Source organism: Eulemur rufifrons, unplaced genomic scaffold, assembly GCF_041146395.1.
Source record: "Eulemur rufifrons isolate Redbay unplaced genomic scaffold, OSU_ERuf_1 scaffold_330, whole genome shotgun sequence".
Classification (NCBI taxonomy): domain Eukaryota; kingdom Metazoa; phylum Chordata; class Mammalia; order Primates; family Lemuridae; genus Eulemur; species Eulemur rufifrons.
This window is the reverse complement of record NW_027183112.1, coordinates 59,377-77,005: the sequence shown is the minus strand read 5'-3', so window position 1 is coordinate 77,005 and position 17,629 is coordinate 59,377.

Below are 17,629 nucleotides of genomic sequence, written 5' to 3'. Positions count from 1 at the left end.
GCTACAAAACACTGTGGAAAGTCTCAAGAGCAGGGTAGATCAAACAGAGGAAAGAATCTCAGAAATTGAAGATAACTCCTTCCAACTAAATAAGTCAGTCACAGAGATAGATCGAAAAAGTAAGAGAAATGATCTGAGTCTTCAAAAAATGTGGGATTAGAAGAAGATAATAAGCAAGGGTTGGACAAGCTATTTGAAGACATAATCGAGGAAAATTTTCCAGGCCTTGCCAATAGTCTAGACATACAGGTTCAAGAAGCTCAAAGAACCCCTGGGAGATTCATAGCAAATAGGAAAACACCACACCACGTAGTCATCAGGCTGACCAAAATATCCACTAAAGAGTCACTTCTCCGAGCTGTAAGGAGAAAGAAACAAGTAACTTACAAAGGAAAACCCATCAGAATTACGCCAGATTCCTCAGCTGAAACCTTACAAGCAAGAAGAGGTTGGGGCCCCATTTTCACGCTTCTGAAACAGAATAATGCCCAGCCTAGAATCTTGTACCCAGCTAAGCTAAGTTTTCTATACGAAGGAGAAATCAAGACATTCTCAGATAAACAAAGGTTGAGGGAATTCACCAAGACAAGACCAACCCTCCAAGAAATACTCAAAAGAGAATTACACACGGATCAGCACAAGAAAGATCCACGAATGTAAAACTACTCAAGAGCTAAAGATCAAATTCCAGATACCACAATGGCCCAGGAGAGAAAACATCACAATGAAGTTCTACCCAACAAGCTGAACAAAAAACTGTCTCACTTATCAGTTTTCTCAATAAATGTGAATGGCTTGAACTCCCCGCTCAAGAGACACAGACTGGCCCAATGGATAAAAAAACACAATCCAAGTATCTGCTGTCTTCAAGAAACTCACCTAACCTGCAAAGATGCATTTAGACTGAAAATAAAAGGATGGAAATCAATATTTCAAGCAAATGGTAACCAAAAGAAAGCTGGTGTGGCAATCTTAATTTCCAATAACTTAGCTTTCAAACCAACAAAAATAATAAAAGACAAAGATGGCTACTACATACTGATTAAAGGCACAATTCATCAAGAAGCCATGACTATACTCAATATATATGCACCCAACCTAGGTGCACCTAGATTCATAAAGCAAACCCTACTGGATCTGAACCAAATGATAGATAACAATACTGTAATAGCTGGAGACTTTAACACCCCACTGACAGTACAGGACAGATCCTCTAAACAGAAAATAAACAAAGACATAATGGACCTAAATAGAATGCTAGAACAAATGGGCATTTGTGACATCTATAGGACATTCTACCCAAAGTCCACAGAATATACATTCTTCTCATCAGCTCACGGGACATTCTCTAAGATTGACCATGTCCTAGGACATAAATCATGTCTTCAAAAATTCAAAAAAATAGAAATTATACCATGCATCTTCTCAGATCACAGCGGAATAAAAGTAACAATGATCACAAACAGAAACCCTCACTCTTACTCAAAGTCATGGAAGCTAAATAACCTTCTCCTGAATAATTATTCTATAAAAGAAGAAATCAAGATGGAAATCAAAAATTTCTTTGAATTAAATGACAATGGAGATACAACTTATCAAAATCTATGGGATGCAGCTAAAGCAGTCCTGAGAGGAAAATTCATATCCACAAATGCCTATATCAAAAAGACAGAAAACATGCAAGTAGACAACCTAACGAATAGACTCAAAGAGCTGGAGAAAGAAGAACAGAACGATCCCAAACCCAGCAGAAGGCGAGAAATTACTAAGATCAAATCAGAACTAAATGAAAAGGACAACAAAGAAACTATAAGGGAAATTAATAAAACAAAAAGTTGGTTCTTTGAAAAGATAAACAAAATAGACACACTCCTGGCTAGACTAACCAAGAGCACAAAACTAAAATCTCTAATAACCTCCATTAGGAACATGAAAGGAGAAATCACAACCGACGCTACAGAGATACAAGATATCATCTATGAATTCTACAAAAATCTTTATGCACACAAACTGGAGAACGCGGAGGAAATGGACAAATTTTTAGAAACACATAGTCTTCCCAGGCTCAACCAGGAAGAAATAGAGTACCTGAACAGACCAATATCAAGAACTGAAATCGAAACAGCAATAAAAAACCTTCCCAAAAAGAAAAGCCCTGGTCCAGATGGGTTCACACCTGAATTTTACCATACATACAAAGAAGAACTGGTGCCCATCCTACATAAACTATTCTCCAATATTGAGAAGGATGAAATTCTCCCCAACACGTTCTACCAAGCCAATATAACATTGATACCAAAACCAGGAAAGGATGCAACAAAAATAGAGAACTACAGACCAATTTCTCTCATGAATATAGATGCAAAAATTTTCAATAAAATACTAGCAAATCGAATCCAAGTACTTATCAAAAAAATAATCCACCACGACCAAGTGGGCTTCATCCCCAAGATGCAGGGGTGGTTCAACATAGGTAAATCTATAAATGTAATTCACCACATAAATAGAAGCAAAAACAAAAACCATATGATACTCTCATTAGATGCAGAAAAAGCATTTGACAAAATTCAACACCCTTTTATGATAAAAACGCTTAACAAAATAGGCATTGATGGAACCTACCTAAAAATGATACAAGCCATATATGACAAACCCACAGCCAACATCATACTGAATGGGGAAAAACTGAAAGCACTCCCACTTAGAACTGGAACCCAGACAGGGCTGCCCATTGTCTCCATTACTTTTCAACATAGTATTGGAAGTCTTTGCGAGAGCTATCAGGCAAGAGAGCAGAATCAAGGGAGTCCAAATAGGGAAGGAAGAGATCAAACTCTCACTTTTTGCTGATGATATGATGTTATATCTGGAAAATCCCCAGGATTCAACCAAGAGACTCCTGGAATTGATTAATGAATACAGCAAAGTCTCAGGCTACAAAATTAATATACACAAATCAGAGGCATTTATATATGCCAATAACAGTCAATCGGAAAACCAAATTAAAGACTCAATACCCTTCAAAATAGCAACAAAGAAAATAAAATATCTAGGAATATATCTAACTAAAGAGGTAAAGGACCTCTATAAGGAAAACTATGAAACACTGAGAAAAGAAATAGCAGAACTTGCAAATAGATGGAAAAATATACCATGCTCGTAGATCGGAAGAATCAACATTGTTAAAATGTCTATACTACCCAAAGTGATCTACAGATTCAATGCAATCCCTATTAAATTACCAACATCATTCTTTACAGACATAGAGAAAATAATTATACACTTTGTATGGAATCAAAGAAGACCCCGTATAGCAAAAGCAATTTTAAGCAACAAAAACAAAATGGGAGGTATTAATTTGCCAGACCTCAAACAATACTACAAGGCCGTGGTTCTTAAAACAGCCTGGTATTGGCACAAGTGCAGGGACACAGACCAGTGGAACACAACAGAAAATCCAAATATAGAACCATCCTCATATAGTCACCTAATTTTTGACAAAGCGGGAAAGAATATACTCTGGGGACAAGAATCCCTATTCAATAAATGGTGCTGGGAGAATTGGTTAGCCACTTGTAGAAGACTGAAACAGGACCCACAGCTTTCACCTCTCACAAAAATCAAATCACGGTGGATAACAGATTTAAACCTTAGGCGTGATACAATCAGAATTCTAGAAGAAAATGTAGGAAAGACTCTTACAGACATTGGCCTAGGCAAAGAATTTATGAAGAAGACCCCCAAGGCAATCACAGCAGCAACAAAAATAAATGAATGGGACATGATTAAATTAAAAAGCTTCTGCACAGCCAAGGAAACAGTCCAGAGAATAAACAGACCACCTACAGAATGGGAAAAAATTTTTGCATACTACACATCAGATAAAGGACTGATAACAAGAATCTATTTAGAACTCAGGAAAATCAGCAAGAAAAAATCAAGCAACCCTATCAAAAAGTGGGCAAAGGACATGAATAGAAATTTTTCAAAAGAAGATATAAAAATGGCTAACAAACATATGAAAAAGTGTTCAACATCTCTAATCATCAGGGAAATGCAAATCAAAACCACAATGAGATATCACTTAACCCCAGTGAGAATGGCCTTTATCAAAAAAACCCAAAACAACACATGTTGGCGTGGGTGCGGAGAGACAGGAACACTAATACACTGCTGGTGGGACTGCAAACTAGTGCAACCCCTGTGGAAAGCATTATGGAGGTATCTTAAACAGATTCAAGTAGACCTGCCATTTGATCCAGCAATCCCATTACTGGGCATATACCCAAAGGAAAAAAGGTCATTCTGTAACAAAGACACATGTACCCGAATGTTTATAGCAGCACAATTCACAATAGCAAAGATGTGGAAACAACCCAAATGCCCATCAACACATGATTGGATTAGTAAACTGTGGTATATGTATACCATGGAATATTACTCAGCTATAAGGAATGATGAAGATACGACATGTCTATGGTTCTCCTGGAGAGAGTTGGAACCCATTATATTAAGTGAAGTATCCCAAGAATGGAAAAACAAGCATCACATGTACTCACCAGAAAATTGGTTTCCCTGATCCTCACCTAAATACAAATCTGGGAATGACACCAATTGGATATCAGACTGAGGGGGGGGGTGGGGGAGGGGACGGGGGTATGCCTACACAATGAGTGCATTGCGCACCGTTTGGGGAGTGGTAACACTTGAAGGTGCTGACTCGGGAAAGGGGGAGCGGGGAAAAAAATATGAAACTGTTGTTTTTAACTTGCATTGTTCACTTAATAATTTATCATGAATATTTCCCATATTATTTCATATCATTGTACAAGAAATAATGTATACATTATGAGGACATACTGTATCTAACAAGATATACTGTTAGACTCTTTGATTCTGTAAAATTAAATTGTTATAAAAAAAAAAAAGAATAAGCCAGTACAAACAGAAAAAAAAAAAAAGAATTTATAATGGAATCAATAAAATTACACAATTTGTGTTTTTTAACTCATACATGTGTAATGTACTGTGTTCTTACCAGTAAAGAAGAAAAGCTAAACACAACTAATCAACTGTTTTTATTTTACTTCTTGATAAATGTACATTCTTCCAAGACTCTCTACCTTTGACTTATTAGCAAGTAAGAAAGGACTAAAAGGAAAAGGAATTGTGAACTACCTTTTCTTTCCCTTTTCTTCTGTTATTATTTTCATCGTAAGTGGTTGGCTAATGGCGGAAAATAACACGTATGAAAAAGAAGAGATAGGATAGGGTTGCTTAGTGGTTTCCATTTGTTAAACCATCATTGCCTTATTTTTACATTCAAAGTGAGTTCTGTTTTCCAAGAGAAAGCATGGCCCCTCGGAGCTTTCAGCACACCCCAGTTCATTCAGTCTGTCCTTATATGCAAGAATAGACGAAAAATCAAAGGGACAGATTAGAGAGACTCCAGAGAAACAGCTAAAAATTGGAACAACTTAAACATCCTTCAACTAAACAATAAGAGACAAATTGTGGTACTTTCGTGCCATGAAATATTATCCATCTATAAAAAGGAAAAAAATCCTGATATGTGCATCAACAAGGGTGAATCTCAAAAACATCATATTGAGCAAATGAAGTCAAACACAAAAGAGCAGATACTGTATGTATGAGTCCTTTTTTATGAGGGTCTAGAACAGGCAAACTCAATCTATGACGATGGATTGCAGAATACTGGATGCTTTGGAGGAGTTGAAGAAGGACTAGAAAATGACCCAAGGAAACTTTCTACGGTGCTGGAAGTTCTCTAATCTTGACTGGACTGTGAGCTATATAGTGTATCCTGTTATCCAAACTCATCAAATGCTACATTTAGGATCTCTCAATTTCAGTCTCTATAAATCTCAGTAAAAAATAAGTTACTTTGTATTTCTCTTCCTCTGCCCCTGCCAGGAAAAAAAAAAAAAAAAAAAAAGGTTATCTTGCACCTTTTCTCTTCTAAGCAAATTTTGAAATCAGATTGTCAAATGCCACAAGGATTATGTTGTGATTGGGCTGAAAAAGCATTCAATTTGTGTATTTATTTAGGAGAAAATACATCCTTCCTATATTAAGGATCATCCTCATGATTATATTTCTTGCCATTGAGGTTTTTCTTACATTAATTTCATTAACGTTGTCTCTATAGAAAATGTTCACATTGTTATTAGGTTTACTTCTAGGTTATTTACAGAGTGGCTTATTTTAATGTGCAAACTTATTTCCCCCATTTGATTTTCTTATGGGTTCTTACAGGAAAATAGAGAAACTAATGATTTTTTTTTTCATCTGGCCACCTTATTGAATTATATAGTATTATTTCTCATAGTTTTTTAGTTGATTCTCTAGATTCTCTGTAATCAGTTTTAATATCTGCCAACAATGAAAATTTTTTTCCTAATATTATATATCACTGTTTTTTTATTTTATTGCACAAGCCAGAATGACTATAATATTAAATAGTATGATATTACATAGCAGTGGTAAAAGATGACATCCTTGTCCTGTTCATGAGAATATTTTTATCATTCCACTATTATGATATTTGCTCTGAATATCTGACAAAGAAACATGCATCAGGTTAGGAAATTTCCTTTAATTTTTGGAAAGATTGTTTTTTGGTTTTCTTATTGGCTTAATTAAAATGAGTGATAAATTTTATCAAATTGTTTTGGTAAATATCAGGATGCTCATATTTTTTCCTTCCTTAAAGTGTTATTGTAATTATGTACATTTGTAAATACGTTAATGTCGAAACATTTTTGAATTGCAAAAATAACTTCTATTTGTAGATAATGTATTATTCTTTTAATATGTGTGTGGCTTCCTTTTGTTAATATTTTATTTAGGAGTTTTCCATTTATTTTTATACTTTAGATTGGTATTTGATTTCCAGTTTTTCTCTCAAACTGTGTCTGGCTTTGGTATCGGGGCTATGCATGCCCTCGATTGACTCTGGAAAGCTGCCAATTATTTTTGAAAGAGTTGTAATATGGGAAGAAGATTTGGCAAAACCCGTCTATAGAATTATCTAGCCATTGTAACTTTGTTAGCGGTTATCTCCTTTTCAATTTCCCCTACTATTGTTGGCCTATATAGATTTTTTTTTTAACTCCATCTATATACTAGGAAACCTTTCATTTCATCCAGATTTTCAAATCTATTGGAATGTAGTCGTAAGCAGTATGATTATGTACTTTTCTCATTCATATTATTATTGTTTTTCACTTTTTTTAGAAAGTTTGCCAGTGGTTAGTCCAATTTATTTATTTTTTAAAATTTTTTTTAATTTTTAACTATTATGGGTATACAATAGTTATATATATTTATAAAGTACATGAGATGGTTTGCTACAGGCATGCAATGTATATTAATAAAATCAGGGTAATTGGAGTATCCATCACTTCAGGCATTTATCATTTCTTTGTCTTTTTGAAGAACAACTCTTTGGTTTCATTCTTTAAGTTTATTTTTTTTAATCTCAAAAAATTCTGCTTTTACATATATTACATGTTTGCTTCTGCTTCTCTGTTTTATATATATTTTTGATTTATTGAGCTGAAAGTCTAAGTCATACAGTGTGTCTATTGTAATCCAAGAAATGCATTAAAAGATTACAAATTTCCCTTTGAATACTATTATGGCTGCATCTCATGGGTCTTAAGAAGAGTCATTCTTATTTTTTGTAATTGGTATGTTGATTTCTTCACCTCAGTTATTTTTTAGAAGAAGGTTGTTTTTAAGTTTTCAAGTGATTGGATGGGGCATTCTATCACATTATTATTAATATATACTTCCAATACATTGTGGTCACAGAATCTGAATTTTATGATTCAGAGCTGCAAGATTCATGTTGTCTTTGTGAGGTAATATTTGTGGAGAGCTTTTGTGACTCTCTCATCATGTTTGAAAGAATGTATATTATCCATTTTTGAGAAATACACTTCCATACATAAGTTAAGTTATGCAAATTTTTAATATTTTATGTCATTTCCTTTTTTGTTTTCTTGATATGTACAATAAATTATGAGATGTGTGCTAAAATCTTTCACAATGATTTTTAATTTGTGAAATTCACCTTAAGTTTCAAGCCATTTTTACTTTTTATATTTGAAAGTTATGTTACAAAGTTAATAAATGTTAATGGCTAGTCATTTATTCTTGGTAGAGTTTTAACTCATCAATATAAAATATGGTTTTCATTTGAATTTTTTCTACTGCTCTATTTTTATATCTGTTTTCTTCATTTTGTATTTGCCTGACACTTCTTTTTTTATACCTTTCAAATATTCCATACCATAGCATCTGTTGTAAATATCACATATTTATGGGTTTTTTTACCCTTTCACATTTAACATATTTTTAACTACCTTGGACTTCTTATATTTTATTCTTGAGAAATTTGGGATTTTTTTCTCGTGCAGTTTTTCAATGGAATGGGTTCTCTTTGTTCCATTTTTTAAGTGATTTGTAGATTTTATTGATAGACAATTTTCTATGGCCCTCACACATTTATGCACATCTTATGAGCAAGGACAAACCCTTGTTCCAAGCTATCTTTCCAAGGAGGTTTATATAGTGAACAGCCTAAGAAGATAGAGCTAGTATCTTCTTCCAGAGCAAAGGCAGGTGTGATTGCCACCTTAAAAGGTAAGGATAGTATTTCCCTCATGAGCAAAATGTAGGCATGTTTACTGCCAATCCTAAAAGATTGAGCTCCCTGAGCTCATGATTCCTTGTCTGTAATGCAATCCATTGTGTGTACCCCTGCAGTGTGTCATCTGGTCCTCTTTGTGTCACCACTACAAATTGAAGTTGAAGTAACCAGTGCAAATATACAGATATTTATTCTAAAAAAAAAATAAAATAAAATGTTTAAACTTCATTATGCTTTGAATAAAATATTTATCTTTCAATGTTAGAAAGCAATAGATATCGTCATAAGACAAAAAGTGGAGAAAATGTATAGAGGACAATATGCTTTGTTTATTTTAGAAGCTAATGTCTTTATTTTTATCAAAATAAATCATGCTCCTGGACAAAAGCAGAGAGCATTATGGAATATCCTTACATGAAATACGTATTTATGTAAAAAACAATAGTCTCCTGTTCACTCGCACCTGCTCCAGTTTCGTTCAAAGAGGTTACACTTTCCCCCTTCCCTTTCTTAATTCTCCTGGTTGCTACTTTGACAACTTGAAGTAATCCACGTGGGCATCAGGGCTTCAGGCGAACAGCTCTATTGCTTCCCAAGTCTGAAGCACGAATGCTTTTCTCATTTACGTTATCTTCCTCCAACTTTCTCCCTTTCTGCTAATTTTGGCCAACTACGTTTAGTTCTATTGTTTGCCTTTTAACTTAAGCTTTTACTTAACCCTCTGTTTATTGGTGGATTAACATTAGAAAGTGTCTCTTGATTTTCCACTACACAAAATAAAGGTGTTTGTGCCCCACTTTTTACCTCTATCTAACCTTTTTGACTGTCCGTCTTTAGCCTACTGTGGATTTGCTTTCACGTTTTCAAGATTGAGAATTTTCGAATCATGATCTGTAGCCCACATTTTGCCTCTGCATTCTTCCTGAACTCTTTGGGATGATCCACAATAGGCAAAGATCATTTTTATAGGTGGACCTCTATTTATTGCCCCTGTTTTTAGCCATATATCAGCTGTTTCTTCTAATGCTGGAGACTTAGAACCTAGAAACATTCTAGGGTCCCACTGTGACTATAGCAGACATCACGATTGCCAGTCTTGTCACAATAGATTCTACACAGTATAGTCTCCACTACAGTCCATTAGTTCTGTATTTTCACATAATTTTGTCTTCCATAAATGTATTGGCATCTCTCTCCTCCAACTGGCTGATTTCTAACTTTCTTGGCTACCATAGATGTATTATAATATTTCCCATTTTAGTTCCTTACCATCATTTTCCTGGAGTTTTCAGAAGACAGTATCTTTAATCAGAATTTCAACTTCCAAATAAATACGTCAAAGGTTCACTTAGGTACAATGGAGAAAGAGAATTGAATTTATGATGTAAATAATTAGACTGAAGTAATGGCCTGGCCCTCTGCTTATTAGGTAATTAATTTTGATTAGAAGAAAATAATATAAAATCTTAGAAAGTCAGTTTCCTCACTTATAAAGTGGTTGTAATAATACTTTCCTCAAAAGATTGTTTTAAGTATTGAGTAAGAAAATGTGAACATGCTTTGCAAAAACTTAAGCACTATATGATGTTAAGTATTATAGCTTATAAAAATGGACACATTCATCTTATTTTAAAATCCTCAATATAAACATAAGTCCTTAGCTGCTTATGTCCCTTATTCCAATACAGAAATGGAAATAATTAATAGTGTTTTAATCCTGGCCCAAAATTATTTTGTAGGAAAGTCTGAGTTCTGGGCTATAAACACAGTGGATCATAATGCTTAAAATTTAATCACAATATGAAGTCCATGACAAAAATCTAGTGGCAATTATTTAATATACATTTATGTTAACTGATTTTTTCACTTTAACTGATTAAAGTGATTTTAATTACTTTATAGTTAACTGATTTTTTCCCCACTGCTTTTGTTGAAATTAACCACTGCTTTGGCATTTTGCACACACCTAGCCTGATTAAGACATAACTCCTGGATATATTCATCCAGATTTCTCGGGCATCACTATGCATACAGAGCAACTGTCATCTCTTTTCCCCACACTTTCCAATCTCTTCTTCCTTCCAAACCTGCTCTTCCTTATGAATCCTAAACATTCATGAGGAAACGCTTGTGCATACCCTTCCCATGTCAGAAATCTGAATTCACCTCCTGCACCTATTTCCTCCCATCCTGGTCCCGGACCCATCCAGTTTACATCTTCAGTGTCTAAAGTTTGTTCACACCTTCACTTCCATTTCCCCTGTCAAGACTTGAATATTTCTCCCCTGGATTTCTGCCACAATACGATTTTCCCGTCATTAACACTGCCCTCTCTGATCCATTCTGATGCCAGAGTTTTTTCCTCTTCCTAAAACCGGAACTTGGTATAGCTTCTCTCCTGCTCCAAACTGTCTGGCCCCTAAGATGCAGCCTGCCTCCCCCGGCAAGCGTGACCCACTTGTGACCAGGCCCCTGCCTGTGTGCCCTGCCCCAGCTCTGCCCAGCCCGGCTCACGAGTCATCCCTCTCCTCCTCCTGGCTTGCAGTCAACGGAACCACTCTTTGTACCTGAACCTGTCAAATGTATCCCTACTTTTAAGCCTTCGCGCACATTCTGTCATCAGACTGCAATGCCCCTCCACCACCCTGACTCCCATTTTATCATTTGGCTGGAAATGGTCTCATCTTTTTATAGGAGGCTGGACGGGGTCCCTCCTCCTCTTTGTCAAAACTTCCCTATTTTATCAATGGTAAATAAATTGACATTTATTTACTACGCTAGCCTTTCCCCCCACCATGATTAGTTCTACCAAAATACTTATCGATTTGTGTCATCATTGCCCATTAACATATTTTTGAAGATCAGAGTAGAGCATTGTTTAAGAGCGGAGTCTCTGTGGGCCAGTCGCAGGCGTGGGAACACCAGGCTTCCCTGCCCACCACCGGCATGATCTAAGGCAAGTTACTTACACTCTTTGTGCCTCAGCTTTCTTTCCTGTGAAACAAGCAAGATGATAGAATCCGCCTCATATGGTTATGGAGGGGATTAAAAGATAACACATGTACAGTATTTAAGGGCTGGGTATACGGTGAGCACTAAAGAAGTGTGAGCTATTTTTCCCTTCATTTTTGTTTGTCTCGCCCAGTGGTTAGCACGGGACAGGTGGGTGTTCAGCAATGGTAAATCGTGGATGGTGATGAGCAAATGATTGTGTCAGCTGCTTTTTAAAGAGGCTTTTCTGACCACTTTCTCATTTATTTTATTATTGCATACACTCATTCTCTAAGTTGTTTGCTAGAAATTAGCTGGATTTACAGCTAGGTGCTTTGCTTTAACCATTATAAATTATGAAATAGTTGAAGTATGCATGAATATGCACAAATTTAAAATGATCTAGAAATTAAATTTGTTGGTGACTTCTGGAATTATAGATGATTTCTGGCTAATGGAGTTCAGTTATGTAAGATGCCCTAAGAAGCCACAGTGTTTGTATGAATAAACACTTTTTTTTAACTCTATATCATTTAGCATTCATTAACAAATCTCATCTTCCACGTAAGGTTTTTCTCTTTGGGCATTATTTATTTACTGGAAAATTTTTATTTACTTATTGAAATTTATCAGTTTTAGTTAATGTCCCTTTTAAGATTTTCCACAATAAATTTTTTAACATCTAATGCCATATATATCAACTTATTGATCTATTGAAGGTATAGTTTAATACCACATAGACATACTTAGTATGTTGTAAATGTGTGTGTGTGTGTGTGTGTGTGCACCTGGGTTTGTTTGTTTGTTTCTTTCTTTCTTTCTTTTTTTTGAATTAAAAACACATAACCCATCAGCATGTTTTGGTTTTACCTTAACATTTTGGAAAAGCAAAGTTAGACTAAATTTGTTTCTCTTTTTGGTTTTTTTTTTTTTTTTCTGAATGTTTTCTTTTTCTTTTTTTTTTTTGATTTTAAAAATATTTTATTTTTATTTTTTTTTCTAACAGTATATCTTGTTAGATACAGTATGTCCTCATAATGTATACATTATTTCTTGTACAATGATATGAAATAATATGGGAAATATTCATGATAAATTATTAAGTGAACAATGCAAGTTAAAAACAACAGTTTCATATTTTTTTCCCCACCCCCCCTTTCCCGAGTCAGCACCTTCAAGTGTTACCATTCCCCAAAGGGTGCGCAATGCACTCATTGTGTAGGCATACCCCCATCCCCTCCCCCACCCCCCACCTCAGTCTGATGTCCAATTGGTGTCTTTCCCAGATTTGTATTTAGGTGATTATCAGGGAAACCAATTTTCTGGTGAGTACATGTGATGCTTGTTTTTCCATTCTTGGGATACTTCACTTAATATAATGGGTTCCAACTCTCTCCAGGAGAACCATAGACATGTCGTATCTTCATCATTCCTTATAGCTGAGTAATATTCCATGGTATACATATACCACAGTTTACTAATCCAATCATGTATTGATGGGCATTTGGGTTGTTTCCACATCTTTGCTATTGTGAATTGTGCTGCTATAAACATTCGGGTACATGTGTCTTTGTTACAGAATGACCTTTTTTCCTTTGGGTATATGCCCAGTAATGGGATTGCTGGGTCAAATGGCAGGTCTACTTGAATCTGTTTAAGATACCTCCATAATGCTTTCCACAGGGGTTGCACTAGTTTGCAGTCCCACCAGCAGTGTATTAGTGTTCCTGTCTCTCCGCACCCACGCCAACATGTGTTGTTTTGGGTTTTTTTGATAAAGGCCATTCTCACTGGGGTTAAGTGATATCTCATTGTGGTTTTGATTTGCATTTCCCTGATGATTAGAGATGTTGAACACTTTTTCATATGTTTGTTAGCCATTTTTATATCTTCTTTTGAAAAATTTCTATTCATGTCCTTTGCCCACTTTTTGATAGGGTTGCTTGATTTTTTCTTGCTGATTTTCCTGAGTTCTAAATAGATTCTTGTTATCAGTCCTTTATCTGATGTGTAGTATGCAAAAATTTTTTCCCATTCTGTAGGTGGTCTGTTTATTCTCTGGACTGTTTCCTTGGCTGTGCAGAAGCTTTTTAATTTAATCATGTCCCATTCATTTATTTTTGTTGCTGCTGTGATTGCCTTGGGGGTCTTCTTCATAAATTCTTTGCCTAGGCCAATGTCTGTAAGAGTCTTTCCTACATTTTCTTCTAGAATTCTGATTGTATCACGCCTAAGGTTTAAATCTGTTATCCACCGTGATTTGATTTTTGTGAGAGGTGAAAGCTGTGGGTCCTGTTTCAGTCTTCTACAAGTGGCTAACCAATTCTCCCAGCACCATTTATTGAATAGGGATTCTTGTCCCCAGAGTATATTCTTTCCCGCTTTGTCAAAACTTAGGTGACTATATGAGGATGGTTCTATATTTGGATTTTCTGTTGTGTTCCACTGGTCTGTGTCCCTGCACTTGTGCCAATACCAGGCTGTTTTAAGAACCACGGCCTTGTAGTATTGTTTGAGGTCTGGCAAATTAATACCTCCCATTTTGTTTTTGTTGCTTAAAATTGCTTTTGCTATACGGGGTCTTCTTTGATTCCATACAAAGTGTATAATTATTTTCTCTATGTCTGTAAAGAATGATGTTGGTAATTTAATAGGGATTGCATTGAATCTGTAGATCACTTTGGGTAGTATAGACATTTTAACAATGTTGATTCTTCCGATCTACGAGCATGGTATATTTTTCCATCTATTTGCAAGTTCTGCTATTTCTTTTCTCAGTGTTTCATAGTTTTCCTTATAGAGGTCCTTTACCTCTTTAGTTAGATATATTCCTAGATATTTTATTTTCTTTGTTGCTATTTTGAAGGGTATTGAGTCTTTAATTTGGTTTTCCGATTGACTGTTATTGGCATATATAAATGCCTCTGATTTGTGTATATTAATTTTGTAGCCTGAGACTTTGCTGTATTCATTAATCAATTCCAGGAGTCTCTTGGTTGAATCCTGGGGGTTTTCCAGATATAACATCATATCATCAGCAAAAAGTGAGAGTTTGATCTCTTCCTTCCCTATTTGGACTCCCTTGATTCTGCTCTCTTGCCTGATAGCTCTCGCAAAGACTTCCAATACTATGTTGAAAAGTAATGGAGACAATGGGCAGCCCTGTCTGGGTTCCAGTTCTAAGTGGGAGTGCTTTCAGTTTTTCCCCATTCAGTATGATGTTGGCTGTGGGTTTGTCATATATGGCTTGTATCATTTTTAGGTAGGTTCCATCAATGCCTATTTTGTTAAGCGTTTTTATCATAAAAGGGTGTTGAATTTTGTCAAATGCTTTTTCTGCATCTAATGAGAGTATCATATGGTTTTTGTTTTTGCTTCTATTTATGTGGTGAATTACATTTATAGATTTACCTATGTTGAACCACCCCTGCATCTTGGGGATGAAGCCCACTTGGTCGTGGTGGATTATTTTTTTGATAAGTACTTGGATTCGATTTGCTAGTATTTTATTGAAAATTTTTGCATCTATATTCATGAGAGAAATTGGTCTGTAGTTCTCTATTTTTGTTGCATCCTTTCCTGGTTTTGGTATCAATGTTATATTGGCTTGGTAGAACGTGTTGGGGAGAATTCCATCCTTCTCAATATTGGAGAATAGTTTATGTAGGATGGGCACCAGTTCTTCTTTGTATGTATGGTAAAATTCAGGTGTGAACATCTGGACCAGGGCTTTTCTTTTTGGGAAGGTTTTTTATTGCTGTTTCGATTTCAGTTCTTGATATTGGTCTGTTCAGGTACTCTATTTCTTCCTGGTTGAGCCTGGGAAGACTATGTGTTTCTAAAAATTTGTCCATTTCCTCCGCGTTCTCCAGTTTGTGTGCATAAAGATTTTTGTAGAATTCATAGATGATATCTTGTATCTCTGTAGCGTCAGTTGTGATTTCTCCTTTCATGTTCCTAATGGAGGTTATTAGAGATTTTAGTTTTGTGCTCTTGGTTAGTCTAGCCAGGAGTGTGTCTATTTTGTTTATCTTTTCAAAGAACCAACTTTTTGTTTCATTAATTTCCCTTATAGTTTCTTTGTTGTCCTTTTCATTTAGTTCTGATTTGATCTTAGTAATTTCTCGCCTTCTGCTGGGTTTGGGATCGTTCTGTTCTTCTTTCTCCAGCTCTTTGAGTCTATTCGTTAGGTTGTCTATTTGCATGTTTTCTGTCTTTTTGATATAGGCATTTATGGATATGAATTTTCCTCTCAGGACTGCTTTAGCTGCATCCCATAGATTTTGATAAGTTGTATCTCCATTGTCATTTAATTCAAAGAAATTTTTGATTTCCATCTTGATTTCTTCTTTTATAGAATAATTATTCAGGAGAAGGTTATTTAGCTTCCATGACTTTGAGTAAGAGTGAGGGTTTCTGTTTGTGATCATTGTTACTTTTATTCCGCTGTGATCTGAGAAGATGCATGGTATAATTTCTATTTTTTTGAATTTTTGAAGACATGATTTATGTCCTAGGACATGGTCAATCTTAGAGAATGTCCCGTGAGCTGATGAGAAGAATGTATATTCTGTGGACTTTGGGTAGAATGTCCTATAGATGTCACAAATGCCCATTTGTTCTAGCATTCTATTTAGGTCCATTATGTCTTTGTTTATTTTCTGTTTAGAGGATCTGTCCTGTACTGTCAGTGGGGTGTTAAAGTCTCCAGCTATTACAGTATTGTTATCTATCATTTGGTTCAGATCCAGTAGGGTTTGCTTTATGAATCTAGGTGCACCTAGGTTGGGTGCATATATATTGAGTATAGTCATGGCTTCTTGATGAATTGTGCCTTTAATCAGTATGTAGTAGCCATCTTTGTCTTTTATTATTTTTGTTGGTTTGAAAGCTAAGTTATTGGAAATTAAGATTGCCACACCAGCTTTCTTTTGGTTACCATTTGCTTGAAATATTGATTTCCATCCTTTTATTTTCAGTCTAAATGCATCTTTGCAGGTTAGGTGAGTTTCTTGAAGACAGCAGATACTTGGATTGTGTTTTTTTATCCATTGGGCCAGTCTGTGTCTCTTGAGCGGGGAGTTCAAGCCATTCACATTTATTGAGAAAACTGATAAGTGAGACAGTTTTTTGTTCAGCTTGTTGGGTAGAACTTCATTGTGATGTTTTCTCTCCTGGGCCATTGTGGTATCTGGAATTTGATCTTTAGCTCTTGAGTAGTTTTACATTCGTGGATCTTTCTTGTGCTGATCCGTGTGTAATTCTCTTTTGAGTATTTCTTGGAGGGTTGGTCTTGTCTTGGTGAATTCCCTCAACCTTTGTTTATCTGAGAATGTCTTGATTTCTCCTTCGTATAGAAAACTTAGCTTAGCTGGGTACAAGATTCTAGGCTGGGCATTATTCTGTTTCAGAAGCGTGAAAATGGGGCCCCAACCTCTTCTTGCTTGTAAGGTTTCAGCTGAGGAATCTGGCGTAATTCTGATGGGTTTTCCTTTGTAAGTTACTTGTTTCTTTCTCCTTACAGCTCGGAGAAGTGACTCTTTAGTGGATATTTTGGTCAGCCTGATGACTACGTGGTGTGGTGTTTTCCTATTTGCTATGAATCTCCCAGGGGTTCTTTGAGCTTCTTGAACCTGTATGTCTAGACTATTGGCAAGGCCTGGAAAATTTTCCTCGATTATGTCTTCAAATAGCTTGTCCAACCCTTGCTTATTATCTTCTTCACCCTCAGGAATGCCAATAACTCTCAAGTCAGGTTTCTTCACATAATCCCACATTTTTTGAAGACTCAGATCATTTCTCTTACTTTTTCGATCTATCTCTGTGACTGACTTATTTAGTTGGAAGGAGTTATCTTCAATTTCTGAGATTCTTTCCTCTGTTTGATCTACCCTGCTCTTGACACTTTCCACAGTGTTTTGTAGCTCTCTGAGTGAATTCTTCACTTCTAGGAGTTCAGTT